We start from the raw sequence: 14,960 nt of genomic DNA on the forward strand, positions 1-14,960 counted from the left end.
AGGAATCCAGATTTCACAAGAGAACCAAGCACATCAAGAGACGCTTCAATTCCATCCGGGATCTAGTCCAGGTGGGAGACATAGAGATTTGCAAGATACATACGGATCTGAATGTTGCAGACCCGTTGACTAAGCCTCTTCCACGAGCAAAACATGATCAGCACCAAGGCTCCATGGGTGTTAGAATCATTACTGTGTAATCTAGATTATTGACTCTAGTGCAAGTGGGAGACTGAAGGAAATATGCCCTAGAGGCAATAATAAAGTTATTATTTATTTCCTTATATCATGATAAATGTTTATTATTCATGCTAGAATTGTATTAACCGGAAACATAATACATGTGTGAATACATAGACAAACTTAGTGTCACTAGTATGCCTCTACTTGACTAGCTTGTTGATCAAAGATGGTTATGTTTCCTAACCATGAACAAAGTGTTGTTATTTGATTAACAAGGTCACATCATTAGTTGAATGATCTGATTGACATGACCCATTCCATTAGCTTAGCACCCGATCGTTTAGTATGTTGCTATTGCTTTCTTCATGACATATACATGTTCCTATGACTATGAGATTATGCAACTCCCGTTTGCCGGAGGAACACTTTGGGTGCTACCAAACGTCACAACGTAACTGGGTGATTATAAAGGAGCATTACAGGTGTCTCCAAAGGTACATGTTGGGTTGGCGTATTTCGAGATTAGGATTTGTCACTCCAATTGTTGGAGAGGTATCTCTGGGCCCTCTCGGTAATGCACATCACATAAGCCTTGCAAGCATTGCAACTAATGAGTTAGTTGCGAGATGATGTATTACGGAACGAGTAAAGAGACTTGCCGGTAACGAGATTGAACTAGGTATTGGAATACCGACGATCGAATCTCGGGCAAGTAACATACCGATGACAAAGGGAACAACGTATGTTGTTATGCGGTCTGACCGATAAAGATCTTCGTAGAATATGTAGGAGCCAATATGGGCATCCAGGTCCCGCTATTGGTTATTGACCGGAGACGTGTCTCGGTCATGTCTACATTGTTCTCGAACCCGTAGGGTCCGCACGCTTAAGGTTACGATGACAGTTATATTACGAGTTTATGCATTTTGATGTACCGAAGGTTGTTCGGAGTCCTGGATGTGATCACGGACATGACGAGGAGTCTCGAAATGGTCGAGACATAAAGATTGATATATTGGAAGCCTATGTTTGGATATCGAAAGTGTTCCGAGTGAAATCGGGATTTTACCGGAGTACCGGGAAGGTTACCGGAACCCCCCGGGAGCTAAATGGGCCATGATGGGCCTTAGTGGAAAAGAGAAGAGGCAGCCCTACATGGGCTGTGCGCCTCCCCCTTCCCCTAGTCCTATTAGGACTAGGAGAGGTGGCCGGCCCCCTCCTTCTCTTTTCCCCCCTCCGCGAATCCTATTCCAACTACGATTGGGGGGGATCCTACTCCCAGAGGGAGTAGGACTCTCCTGGCGCACCCCTTGTGGCCGGCCAGCCTCCCCCCTTTGGTCCTTTATATACTGAGGTAGAGGCACCCTAGAACACACAAGTTGATCCACGTGATCTATTCCTTAGCCGTGTGCGGTGCCCCCAGCCACCATATTCCTCGATAATATTGTAGCGGAGTTTAGGCGAAGCCCTGCTGCTATAGTACATCAAGATCGTTACCACGCCGTCGTGCTGACAGAACTCTTCCCCGACACTTTGCTGGATCGGAGTCCGGGGATCGTCATCGAGCTAAACGTGTGCTCGAACTCGGAGGTGCCGTAGTTTCGGTGCTTGATCGGTCGAATCGGGAAGACGTACGACTACTTCCTCTACGTTGCGTCAATGCTTCCGCAGTCGGTCTGCGTGGGTACGTAGACAACACTCTCCCCTCTCGTTGCTATGCATCACATGATCTTGCGTGTGCGTAGGAATTTTTTTGAAATTACTATGAAACCCAACAGGTATATCATTAGGATCAGAAGAAACACTCTTACTAGCAAATAATTTCATAAGTTCATCCATCTTTCCACTCAAAACATTAATTTCTTCTATCGCATGCACCTTTTTATTAGTAGATCTTTCAGTATGCCATTGAGAATAATTAACCATAATATTATCTAGGAGTTTAGTAGCTTCTCCTAAAGTGATTTCCATAAAAGTGCCTCCCGCGGCCGAATCTAAAAGATTTCTAGAAGCAAAATTCAATCCGGCATAAAATTTTTGTATAATCATCCACAAATTCAAGCCATGAGTAGGGCAATTACGTATCATTAATTTCATCCTCTCCCAAGCTTGTGCAACATGTTCATGATCAAGTTGCTTAAAATTCATAATATCGTTTCTAAGGGAGATGATCTTAGCGGGAGGAAAATACTTAGAGATAAAAGCATCTTTGCACTTGTTCCAAGAATCAATACTATTTTTAGGCAAAGATGAAAACCAAGCTTTAGCACGATCTCTAAGCGAAAAAGGAAATAGCTTCAACTTAACAATATCGTTGTCCACATCTTTCTTATTTTTCATATCACACAAATCAATGAAGCTATTTAATTGGGTAGCGGCATCTTCACTAGGAAAGCCAGAAAATGGATCTTTCATGACAAGATTCAGCAAAGTGGCATTAATTTCACAAGATTCAGCATCGGTAAGAGGAGCAATCGGAGTGCTAATAAAATCATTGTTGTTGGTATTGGTAAAATCACACAATTTAGTGTTATCTTGAGCCATCGTGACAAGCAAGCAATCCAACACACAAGCAAACGAAAAGCAAGCAGGCAAAAAGAGGCAAATAGAGAAAGAGAGGGAGGATAGAGAGAGAGGGCGAATAAAACGGTAAGGGTGAAGTGGGGGAGAGGAAAACGAGAGGCAAATGGCAAAAAATGTAATGCGGGAGTTAAGGGTTGTGATGGGTACTTGGTATGTTGACTTTTGCGTAGACTCCCCGGCAATGGCGCTAGAAATCTTCTTGCTACCTCTTGAGCACTGCGTTGGATTTTCTTGAAGAGGAAAGGATGATGCAGCAAAGTAGCGTAAGTATTTCCCTCAGTTTTTGAGAACCAAGGTATCAATCCAGTAGGAGGCTACGCGCGAGTCCCTCGTACCTGCACAAAACGTATAACTCCTCGCAACCAATGCGATAAGGGGTTGTCAATCCCTTCACGGTCACTTACGAGATTGATATCTGATAGATATGATAGGATAATATTTTTGGTATTTTTGTGATAAGGATGCAAACTAAAATGAAAGCAAAATAAAAAAGCAAAGGAAATAACTAAGTATTGAAAGATTAATATGATGAAGATAGACCCGGGGGCCATAGGTTTCACTAGTGGCTTCTCTCAAGAGCATAAGTATTTTACGGTGGGTGAATGAATTACTGTTGAGCAATTGACAGAATTGAGCATAGTTATGAGAATATCTAGGTATGATCATGTATATAGGCATCACGTCTGAGACAAGTAGACCGACTCCTGCCTGCATCTACTACTATTAATCCACTCATCGACCACTATCCAGCATGCATCTAGAGTATTAAGTTCATGAAAACAGAGTAACGCCTTAAGCAAGATGACATGATGTAGAGGGATAAATTCATGCAATATGATAAAAAACCCATATTTTTATCCTCGATGGCAACAGTACAATACGTGCCTTGCTGCCCCTACTGTCACTGGGAAAGGACACCGCAAGGTTGAACCCAAAGCTAAGCACTTCTCCCATTGCAAGAAAGATCAATCTAGTAGGCCAAACCAAACTGATAATTCGAAGAGACTTGCAAAGATAACCAATCATACATAAAAGAATTCAGAGAAGATTCAAATATTGTTCATAGATAATCTTGATCATAAACCCACAATTCATCGGTCTCAACAAACACACCGCAAAAAGAAGATTACATCGAATAAATCTCCACAAGAGAGGGGGAGAATATAGTATTGAGATCCAAAAAGAGAGAAGAAGCCATCTAGCTAATAACTATGGACCCGAAGGTCTGAGGTAAACTACTCAAACTTCATCAGAGAGGCTATGGTGTTGATGTAGAAGCCCTCCGTGATGTATGCCCCCTCCGGTGGAGCTCCGGAATAGGCCCCAAGATGGAATCTCGTGGATACAGAAGGTTGTGGCGGTGGAATTAGGTTTTTGGCTCCGCATCCGATCGTTTGGGGGTACGTAGGTATATATAGGAGGAAGGAGTATGTCGGTGGAGCAACGGAGGGCCCACGAGGGTGGAGGGCGCGCCTTGGGGGGGGGGGCGGTAGGCGCGCCCCCTACCTCGTGGCTTTCTCCTTTATTTCTTGACGTAGGGTCCAAGTCTCCTAGATCATGTTCGTTCCGAAAATCACGTTCCCGAAGGTTTCATTCCGTTTGGAGTCCGTTTGATATTCCTTTTCTGTGAAACTCTGAAATAGGCAAAAAAAACAACAATTCTGGGATGGGCCTCCGGTTAATAGGTTAGTCCCAAAAATAATATAAAAGTGGATAATAAAGCCCAATAATGTCCAAAATAGTAGATAATATAGGATGGAGCAATCAAAAATTATAGATACGTTGGAGACATATCAACCGTGTCCTTTTATCAGTGGATTGGGATCTTGCGAACCCAGACTGCTTTCTCCAGGCGCTGGGAACAAACGTCTCGGGCCACGCCCCACTACACTTATGTATGTAGGCCATGTGCACCCCCAAGCGGAGATTTAGATTTGAGATGTATTGGACTAAGCTGGACGGGTTTGATGATGCTGTCCGAGAGGCCTGGGTGTGTGATGATGCCATCGTGGATCCTTTCAAAAGACTTGACGCTCTATTCCGGAATGTGGCCATGTCTTTGCAATCATGGGGACAGAGGGAGACGGGTAACATCAAAATCAGGTTGGCAGTAGCAAACTAGGTGATCCTAAGGTTGGAGAAAGCGCAGGAGTCACGTACCCTCACCGCGGAAGAGCTATGGCTGCGGAGAACCCTGAAGATGACTGTGGTTGGGATGGCATCGCTTGAGAGGACGATTTCTAGGCAACGCTCGAGGATTAGATAGCTGGGTGCTGGCGATGCCAGCACCAGACTCTTCCAGGTGGTGGCTAATGGTAGACGCACCATGAACTACATTGTGCATGTCAAGGAGGGCGATAATATTATCACTGAGCAGCACCAAAAGGAAGAGGTGTTCACCTCTGAATTTAGAAACAGAATGGGAAAGTACCAAGCCAGGGATTTCACCCTTGACCTTGATTACCTTGAGATGGAAGCTGTGGATCTACATGACCTAGACGCCATATTTACGGAGGAGGAGATCTGGAATGTAATTAAAGACCTTCCGGCTGATCGTGCGCCGAGGCCTGACGGATTTATTGGCATGTTCTACCAGAAGGCATGACCTATTATCAAGCATGATATTATGGCAGCTATCATGAAGTTATATGTCGAAGACAGCGGCGGGTTTGGCAAGTTAAACAAGGCGCTGATCACTCTCATTCCTAAGCGCGCGGATGCTGATTCGGTGGGAGATTATCGCCCGATTAGCCTGATGCACAGCTTTGCGAAACTTTTCGCCAAGGCACTGGCTCTTAGGGCTAGGAGACTAATGAAGGAAATTGTCTAGGCAAATCGGTCGGCTTTCATCGCTGGTAGATGTTTGCACGACAATTATCTCCTGGTCAGACATATCGCGAGGAAACTTCACGCCAGAAAAACGCCTGGAGTGTTCCTGAAGCTCGACATTACGAGGGCGTTTGATTCCTTGTCCTGGCCGTTTCTGTTCCAAGTGTTGAGAAAGAAAGGCTTTGGGGAGGCGTGGATCAGGTGGGTGGCCATATTGCTTCAAACCGCTAGCACAAAGGTGGTGGTGAATGGGTGGCCATATCGGCTTTGTGCATGCTTGCAGCCTTCGCCAAGGGGATCCCATCTCACCACTACTGTTTGTCATCGCGATGGAAGCCCTAAAGGTGATGTTCAGGAAAGGCGTTGAGGAAGGGGTGGTTACCAACCTCACTGGGATCTCTCCGACACAAAGGTTATCAATCTACGCGGATGACGTTGCGTTGTTCATCAAACCAACGGAGATGGACTTGATTTTTCTCAAGCAGGCGCTGGCAAGCTTTGGCCATGCATCAGGTTTGGAGGTGAATTATAGTAAATCAAAGGCGATCTTGATTCGCGGCATGAAGGACGACCAGCGCAGAGTTGCCACACATCTGCAATGTGACTTTGGGCAGTTCCCTTGCAAGTATCCGGGCATTCCCCTGGCGATTCACCAACTGTCCAGAGCTGACTGGCAGCCTCTCGTCGATCAAGTGAGGAGTTTCTTCCCATCCTGGCAACGAGGTCTCATTCAACGGCCAGGACATCTTGTTCTCATCAAATCAGTGGTGAAGGTGAGACCTATCCATCAGCTAATGGTGCTCAATGCTCCTGATTGGGTGTTCGATGAAATTAACGCCTGGATGCAGTCGTTCTTTTGGGCTGGGAAGGACAAGGTTAACGGCGGGCAATGCCTTGTGGCGTGGAACACCATATGTCGCCCAACAAAGTTTGGAGGCCTCAGACTTAAGAATCTGAAGTTGCAAGCTATTTCACTTGGGTGAGATGGGAATGATTGAGGAGAACGGACTTGGATAGACCTTGGCAAGGCATCCCGTTCTTAGTCAATGACGAATCAAGGCAGCTTTTCAATCAAATCGTGCAAATCACGGTGGGAGCCGGTAACAGAGTGCTCGTTTGGAAGGATCGATGGATGAACGGCTTGGCGGTGGAAGACATTGCGCCGGCCATCTTACCTTTGGTTCCCACCAGAGTGCAAAACAAACGGACGATCGGCCAGGCTATGGTGGATAGCAGGTGGTAGATCGATATTAATGGAGAGCCACCTTTTATGGCCCTTATACAGCTCATGCATCTTAGAGTGGCGACTATGGATGCTTATTGTGACCCTCAAGCGTCGGATACATTTACATGGCCTTGGGACGCTTCGGGGCAGTACACAGCTCGGTCGGTGTATCAGGCTCTGCACCTTGGGTTTGCGACTTCTCCAACGTATGAGTGTATTTGGAGGAGCGGGGCGATCCTCAAATGCAAAATCTTTGCATGGCTCACGGTGCAATATAGACTTTGGACCTCGGATCGGCGAGCTAGGCACGGCCTGCAGGACAGTACGGCTGCTTGCTACACATGCTTACAAGAGGAAGACATAGTCGATCACATACTTCTCCACTGCCTCTACGCTCGGGAGGTCTGGCATCTATGCTTCACAGAAATCAACGTCACCGTTAGACAGTCGCAACCTGGTGATTCACTTGAGGCATGGTGGCTTCAAGTGCGGAGTGCAATTGTGACAAGGGATAGAAGAGGTTTTGACACTATTGTCATATTCGTTGCTTGGTCCATATGGAAATAAAGGAATGCTAGAGTTTTTGGGCGACTGGAGCAACAGAGGAGGCCGAGACAATTGGTGCACCAAATCTTTGACGATCTTAGAGAATGGGATGAAGCCGGAGTCGGAAGAATACACCGTTTTGTGAGTAGTTAGGTCTTTTTTTCTTAGGTGTTGAGTGGGTTCCACTAGCAGGATGTTCGCATCTATGCATAGCCTCTTGTAATTATGATTGCTCCCTTCTATAAAAATATGGTACGCCATTGATGTTCTCTCAAAAAAAACAATTTCGGAAACGAACGGGCACGCGGACTGTTGAACATGTGTACATGTACGTAGGTCTGGGTTTTGTATGCCGCACCAGTAGTGTCTCTCTCCCCCTGTATGTACTTGTATCTTGGGAGACATGACACCGGTCGCACCCCTTGTACCTATATATATGTGCCTAGTGCACGATCAATTATTATCGATGCAACAAATCATTCTCCACATGGTATCTATCGCAAGTCGATTCTCTCCCGCTTCCACCTAACCCTAGCCGCCGCCGCCTCGGGCCGCCGCCGCCACCTCCCCACCCACTCTCCCGCACCGCGCCTGCCTGTTATGCGTCGTGCCGTACCGTATCCATACCGCTAGCAGCCAACCTCGATCCCACTTGGACGCTGCGCCACTCTCTAGCTTCGTGCCCCGCCGCGCCGCTAGCTAGCCTCCCGATCCCGATCCCTCCATGTCGCCAGCCCGCACGCTACGCTACGTCCGCCGTAGATCGCCCGAGCCAGCCGCCGCCCGCTGCATCGCTCGCTACCGCGCCGCTTGCCCATGCGTAGATCGCCCGAGCCGCCGCCCGCTGCATCACTCGCTACGGCGCTGCTTGCCCACGCGTAGATCGCCCGAGCCACCGCCCGCTGCATTGCACCGGTCCGCTCCCTTTCCCGCGTCTCTATGACTTCCACCGCCTCTTCCTCCTACAACCCCTTTGCCGGGCCAAACCCCGCTGACATCCGCGACATCAACATCCACGACCGCATCCCCATTGTTCTTGATGCCACCGACGCCACGTACTTCGCGTGGAAGACATACTTCTTTCTGCTCTTCCGCGAGAACAACCTCGTGGATCACGTTGACGGCTCCGTCGACTCCCGCGCCATGGTGGGCGACTCCGAGTGGACCGTGATCGACGCCACGCTCATCCGGTGGTTCTTCACCACCATCTCGAAGGACCTGTTTCACACGGTCGTGAGCGATGGTGATGACGCCCGCGTTGTGTGGGTCAAGCTCAACGGCCTCTTCACCGACAACAAGCTTCAGCACCGTGTGTTTTTGTAGCAGGAATTTTTTGACTGTCATCAGGATGATCAGTCAATCAATGACTACTGCCGCCGTCTGAAGACGTTGGCGGATGAGCTCCGTGACATTGGCGCCAAGGTTGATGATGACCTCCTCCTCAGCACGCTCACGGCCAGCCTCAACAAGGACTTCGGTAACACCACCTCCAACCTCTCCCTAATGCCAGAGCCCTCCTTCCCCAAGTTTGTGGCATACTTGCGGTTGGAGGAGCGCCGGATGAAGGGGGTCAAGAAGCACGTGCAGCACCACGCCCTCACCGCCGGCACCTCGCGTGGTGCCCCTGCACCGGCCACTCCGCCCGTGCCTGCGCCCCGTCACCAGCCGGCGCCCCCCGTGCCTCCGGGGTTTTACCCCCTCCCGCCCGGGGCCCCACCCCACCCGCTGCCCCCAGCAGCCGCAACAGTCGCAAATAGGCGCACGGGGGGCTCCTCGTCAGCAGTAGCAGCAGCAGGCCACCCCGCCCTGGACTTACGACACCAACCCGTGGACGGGCGTCGTACACGCGTACTCGATGCCGATTCCTCGGGCTCCCGCTCCGGGCATCCTTGGGCCTCAGCCGGCGAGCCACCAGGCGCTCTTCACCGCGTAGAACGCCGCTCCCTACAGCGGCTACGGCATCGCGCCCGCACCCGCGCCCGCCTACGGTGCCGCGCCCATGCTGGCCTACGGAGGGTTTCTCCCTCCCTAGGTGCCGCCGCCGTGGGACCCGGCCCTCCTTGCTTCTCTGCACTCCGCCCCGTCACCGAGCTCCTACGGTGGCGGCGGTGACTAGTACATGGACTCGGGCGCCACCGCTCACATGACTGCTCATCCCGGTAACCTCACATCCGCCACTCCTCTTCATACTCCCACTCGCATCACTATTGGTAACGGTTCCTCCATTCCCATTACACATGTCGGTCATATGTCTTTCCCTTCTATTTCTACTCCCGTTAACATGTCTAATGTTCTTGTGTCTCCTAGCTTAGTTACCAATCTTGTCTCTGTTCGTCGCCTTGCTCGTGAGAACCCTATTACTCTTGAATTTGACGCTATCGGCTTTTCTGTGAAGGACGCCCGTACACGGATGGTACTCCACCGATGTGACAGCTCGGACGAGCTTTACCCGGTGCATTCCTCCGGCGCCACCACCACCCATCGTCCCGCCGCCTTCGCTGCTAGTGTCGACTTTTGGCATGCCCGCCTCGGCCATCCCAACTCCACCATTATGCGTCAGGTTCTTCAGAGTTTTTCTTTCTCATGTAATAAGGTTGATGACCACTCTTGTGAGGCTTGCTGTGACGCCCCGAGACCAATGTGCCAGGTGTCTTCCAGTTATTCGATGTCGTTGCCTTGTCATTGCTTGCGTGTCATGCATTTCATATCATGTCATCATGTGCATTGCATTTGCAAACTTGTTCGTCTCTTGCATCCGAGCATTTTCCCCGTTGTCCGTTTTGCTATATGGCGCTCCTATGTCACCCGGTGTCCCCTTTTACCTCTTTTCATGTGTGGGGGTTAAACGTTTTTGGATTGGACCGAGACTTTTCATGCGGCCTTGGTTTACTACTGGTAGACCGCCTGTCAAGTTTCGTATCATTTGGACTTCGTTTGATACTCCAACGGTTATACGAGGGACCAAAAAAGCCTCGTGTGTGTGGCAGCCCAACACCTCTCCAAAGTGGCCCAAAGCCCACCTAAACACCCTCCATCATCTCGGTCGTTCGATCACGATCGCGTGGCCGAAAACCGCACCCCATTTGGACTCTCCTAGCTCCCTCTACCTATATATATGTGGCTTCCCCCGAAATTTTCACAGAAGAAACCCTAGCTCCTCCTACCTCGCGACACCGGACAAAATCTCCCTGCGCCGGACATGTCCGCGCCGCCGCCTCCAGCCAACCGGAGCTCGCCACCTCACCACCGCCGCCCTCTCTCTCCTCCCACCACGTCAGGCCCGCCGGGCCCGGATCGGGCCCGCGGAGCCCATCCCGCCACCGCCATGCGCCGACCTAGCCGCCGAGCCGCGTCGCCGGAGCAACTCCGGCGAGCTCGCCACCGCGCCGGAGCCCGCGCCCGGCCGCGACCACCGCGCCACCAGCGGCCACGCCTCGCCCCCGCACGGATCCGGCCGGGATCTCTCCTCCGGCGCCTCCCCGTCCTCTCCGGCCGCCGTCCTCTCCTCCTCTGGCGAAGTTTTGGCCAGATCCGCCGCCATCCTCGATCCCCGCGCTGCGTTGACTTTTTCCGCAGGGTGAGAATTCCACCAAGTCCCAGTAATATTTTGCATTTTTCAACGCATCGTAACTTCATCACCATTGCTCTGATTGGTGCGTGTAGCATATCAAAATGTTCGTCTCGACGAGTACATCATTTCATCTCATTGCATCATTTTCATTTGAGCTCATCTTGATTCGTGAAATGCTGTTGGAAGAGGGTTATGTGAGGATAGTTTTAGATCTATTTCAGCAAATGCACTTTTGTCATTTTTGCCATGATTAATGTGTGCATGCTACGATCCTGATCTCTACATGTGTTTTGAAGAATGCCATGCCATCTTTACAGGGGTGTATGCCATGTATTTTTGTGATATTTGTGGTGACTAGCACAAGAACGCAAAGTAGCTTAGTCAATGATGCTGATTTCAGGGACTTCGAATTTCACTAAGTCCTTGTCCTGATATTGTTTTTATGCCATATGTTCATGTTGTTTCCTAGTGATCCGTGCCTCTTTTGAGTATGATCAGTAAGGATGTTTTGTTAATATTGTGGTGCTCTATCCATCCATGTCTTTGTTTGCATTTATGGAGCACCCTAGCTTGAGTCAATCGAGCTCTACTTTTGTTATAAAATGTTCCTGGCAGATTGTTAACATGTTTAGCGATTTTGCCGAGGTTGTTGCTATTGTTCCGTGCATGATATGCTGTTGTTCTTGCCTTTTCTAGCTTCTATGCCATGTCTTCTTGCTGGGTGTATGCTTAGATTGTCATGCCATGCTTTATAGTGAGTGCATCGAGCTCATTAACATGCCTACTCGTTAACTGTTTTGCATGCTCCAGTTTTTCACTAAGTCTGAATTTGTTTATGTTTTTGCTATGTTCACATGCTTGCAATTGTATTTTATGATCCCTTTTGGCTCATGGTCACTAAGGGACTTTTGTTATGTACTTTGAGTAGCTTCATGCCATGCCTTGCTTTGCCATGATAAGTTCCCGAAGCATGTAGTTTTCATGCTCTAAACATTGCTTCCTGATGATAAATTCCTGACATGCTGTTAATTTCACTAAGTCTGAAACCTGTTATCTTTTGCACTTTTGCCATGCTTGTTTGAACCTGCTATTGAGTGAACTAGCCATAACTCAGTGTTCATCTTTTGTCAAGCATCATGAGTGGATCCTTGCCATTTATTTTGTTGCCATGTTTGAGTGCATTAGCTTATTTATCTTGATGCATTTAGAAGGCTACTTGCTGATTATCACAGACCGGTGCCATATTTGTTTTGCTTGCCATTTCCAAACCGTGCATCCGATTCCGGTGATCTTTATATCGATTTCGACCGAAATCAACTCCTCTTTCCAGTGGAACTCTTGGTTTTCCAAGTTGAGGCCAGGTTCAATCATTCCTTTCCAAATCATGCATATGCACCGCATACCACATCCCGCATATCATACCATGTTCATGTGTTGGTTATTTACTATGGTGTGTGCTTCTTTCCGGTGTTGCTTCTTCCGGTTGGTTCCGATAACGTCGCGTTTGTGAGGAACCGTTCGACTACGTCCATTGTCTTCTTCATGGACTCGTTCTTCTTCCTTGCGGGATTGCAGGCAAGATGACCATACCCTCGAAATCACTTCTATCTTTGCTTGCTAGTTGCTCGCTCTTTTGCTATGCCTATGTTACGATACCTACCACTTGCTTATCATGCCTGCCATATTGTTAAACCAAGCCTCTAACCCACCTTGTCCTAGCAAACCGTTGTTTGGCTATGTTACCGCTTTGCTCAGCCCCTCTTATAGCATTGTTAGTTGCAGGTGAAGATTGGAGTTTGTTCCTTGTTGGAACATGGATATTTTGTTGGGATATCACAATATCTCTTATTTAATTAATGCATCTATATACTTGGTAAAGGGTGGAAGGCTCGGCCTTATGCCTAGTGTTTTGTTCTACTCTTGCCGCCCTAGTTTCCGTCATATCGGTATTATGTTCCCGGATTTTGCGTTCCTTACACGGTTAGGTTATAATGGGAACCCATTGACAGTTCGCTTTGAATAAAACTCCTCCAGCAAGGCCCAACCTTGGTTTTACCATTCGCCACCTAGCCTTTTTCCCTTGGGAGTCGCGCATCCCGAGGGTCATCTTATTTTAACCCTTGGGCCAGTGCTTGTCTAAGTGTTGGTCCAAACTAGATCCCCTTTGAGGGAGTCCTGGGTTAGGGGGTCTCCGGACAGCCGGACTATCTCCATTGGCCGGACTGTTAGACTATAAAGATACAAGATTGAAGACTTCGTCTCATGTCCGGGTGGGACTCTACTTGGCGTGGAAGGCAAGCTAGGCAATACGGATATGGATATCTCCTCCTTTGTAACCGACCTTGTGTAACCCTAACCCTCTTCGGTGTCTATATAAACCGAAGGGTTTTAGTCGGTAGGACAACAATCACAACATACAATCATACCATAGGCTAGCTTCTAGGGTTTAGCCTCTCTGATCTCGTGGTAGATCTACTCTTGTACTACCCATATCATCAATATTAATCAAGCAGGACGTAGGGTTTTACCTCCATCAAGAGGGCCCAAACCTGGGTAAAACATTGTGTCCCCTGCCTCGTGTTACCATCCGGCCTAGACGCACAGTTCGGGACCCCCTACCCGAGATCCGCCGGTTTTGACACCGACATTGGTGCTTTCATTGAGAGTTCCTCTGTGTCGTCGCCGTTAGGCTTGATGGCTCCTACTATCATCGATAGCGATGCGGTCCAGGGTGAGACTTTTCTCCCCGGACAGATCTTCGTATTCGGCGGCTTTGCACTGCGGGCTAATTCGTTTGGCCATCTGGAGCAGATTGAAAGCTACGCCCCTGGCCATCAGGTCAGATTTGGAAGTTTGAACTACACGGCCGACATCCGCGGAGACTTGATCTTCGACGGATTCGAGCCACAGTCGGGCGCGCCGCACTGTCTCGATGGGTATGACCTAGCTCTGCCACCGAACAGTACCCCAGAGGCCGCGCCCGCATCAGCTCCGACCCTTAGTTCGGAGCCAATTGCGCCAATCGAGGACGGGTGGTTAGACACCGCCTCAGGGGCTGCAGTCTCAATGGCGATCGATCCGAACACTAGCATAATCCTCTGCACAGCCCGTGACTCCAAGGTGCCGGACTCTTTTTCTGACTCCGAACCGCCCGCGCCCCTGCCAATTGAATCCGATTGGGCGCCAATCATGGAATTCACCGCCGCGGATATCTTTCAGCACTCCCCCTTCGGCGACATTCTGAATTCACTAAGGTCTCTCTCTTTGTCAGGAGAGCCCTGGCCGGATTATGGCCAACAGGATTGGGATGCGGACGACGAAGAAATTCAATGCCCACCCACCACCCACTTCGTAGCCACTATCGATGATTTAACCAACATGCTCGACTTCGACTCCGAAGACATTGACGGTATGGACGATGATGTAGGAGGTGAACATGAACCAGCACCTATAGGGCACTGGAAAGCCACCTCGTCATATGACATATACATGGTGGATACACCCAACGAAGGCAATGGCGACGGGATAGCGGAGGATGACCCCTCCAAGAAGCAACCCAAGCGCCGACGTCAGCGGCGCCACTCTAAGTCCCGCCAAAGCAAAAGTGGTGATACCGGCACAGGAGATAATAATACTCCGGATAGTGCCGAAGACAACAACAATCCCCTCCAGCAAGATTTAGAGCAGGAGGATGAAGGAGCCAGCTCTCCTGAGAGAGCGGCAGATGGAGAGGAGGAGGATGACAATTACATCCCCCCTCCGAAGACGAGGCAAGCCTTGGTGACAATGAATTCACCATTCTAGAGGATCCCATCGAACAAGAGCGCTTTAAGCGCCGGCTTATGGCCACGACAAATAGCCTGAAGAAAAAGCAGCAGCAGCTTCAAGTTGATCAAGATCTGCTAGCTGATAAATGGACTGAAGTCCTCGCGGCCGAGGAATATAAACTCGAGCGCCCCTACAAGAGTTACCCAAGGCGCAGGTTACTACCCCGACTGGAGGAAGAAGCGTATGATATGGCTG

The sequence above is a fragment of the Triticum dicoccoides genome, chromosome 3A, assembly GCF_002162155.2.
Source record: "Triticum dicoccoides isolate Atlit2015 ecotype Zavitan chromosome 3A, WEW_v2.0, whole genome shotgun sequence".
Taxonomy (NCBI): domain Eukaryota; kingdom Viridiplantae; phylum Streptophyta; class Magnoliopsida; order Poales; family Poaceae; genus Triticum; species Triticum dicoccoides.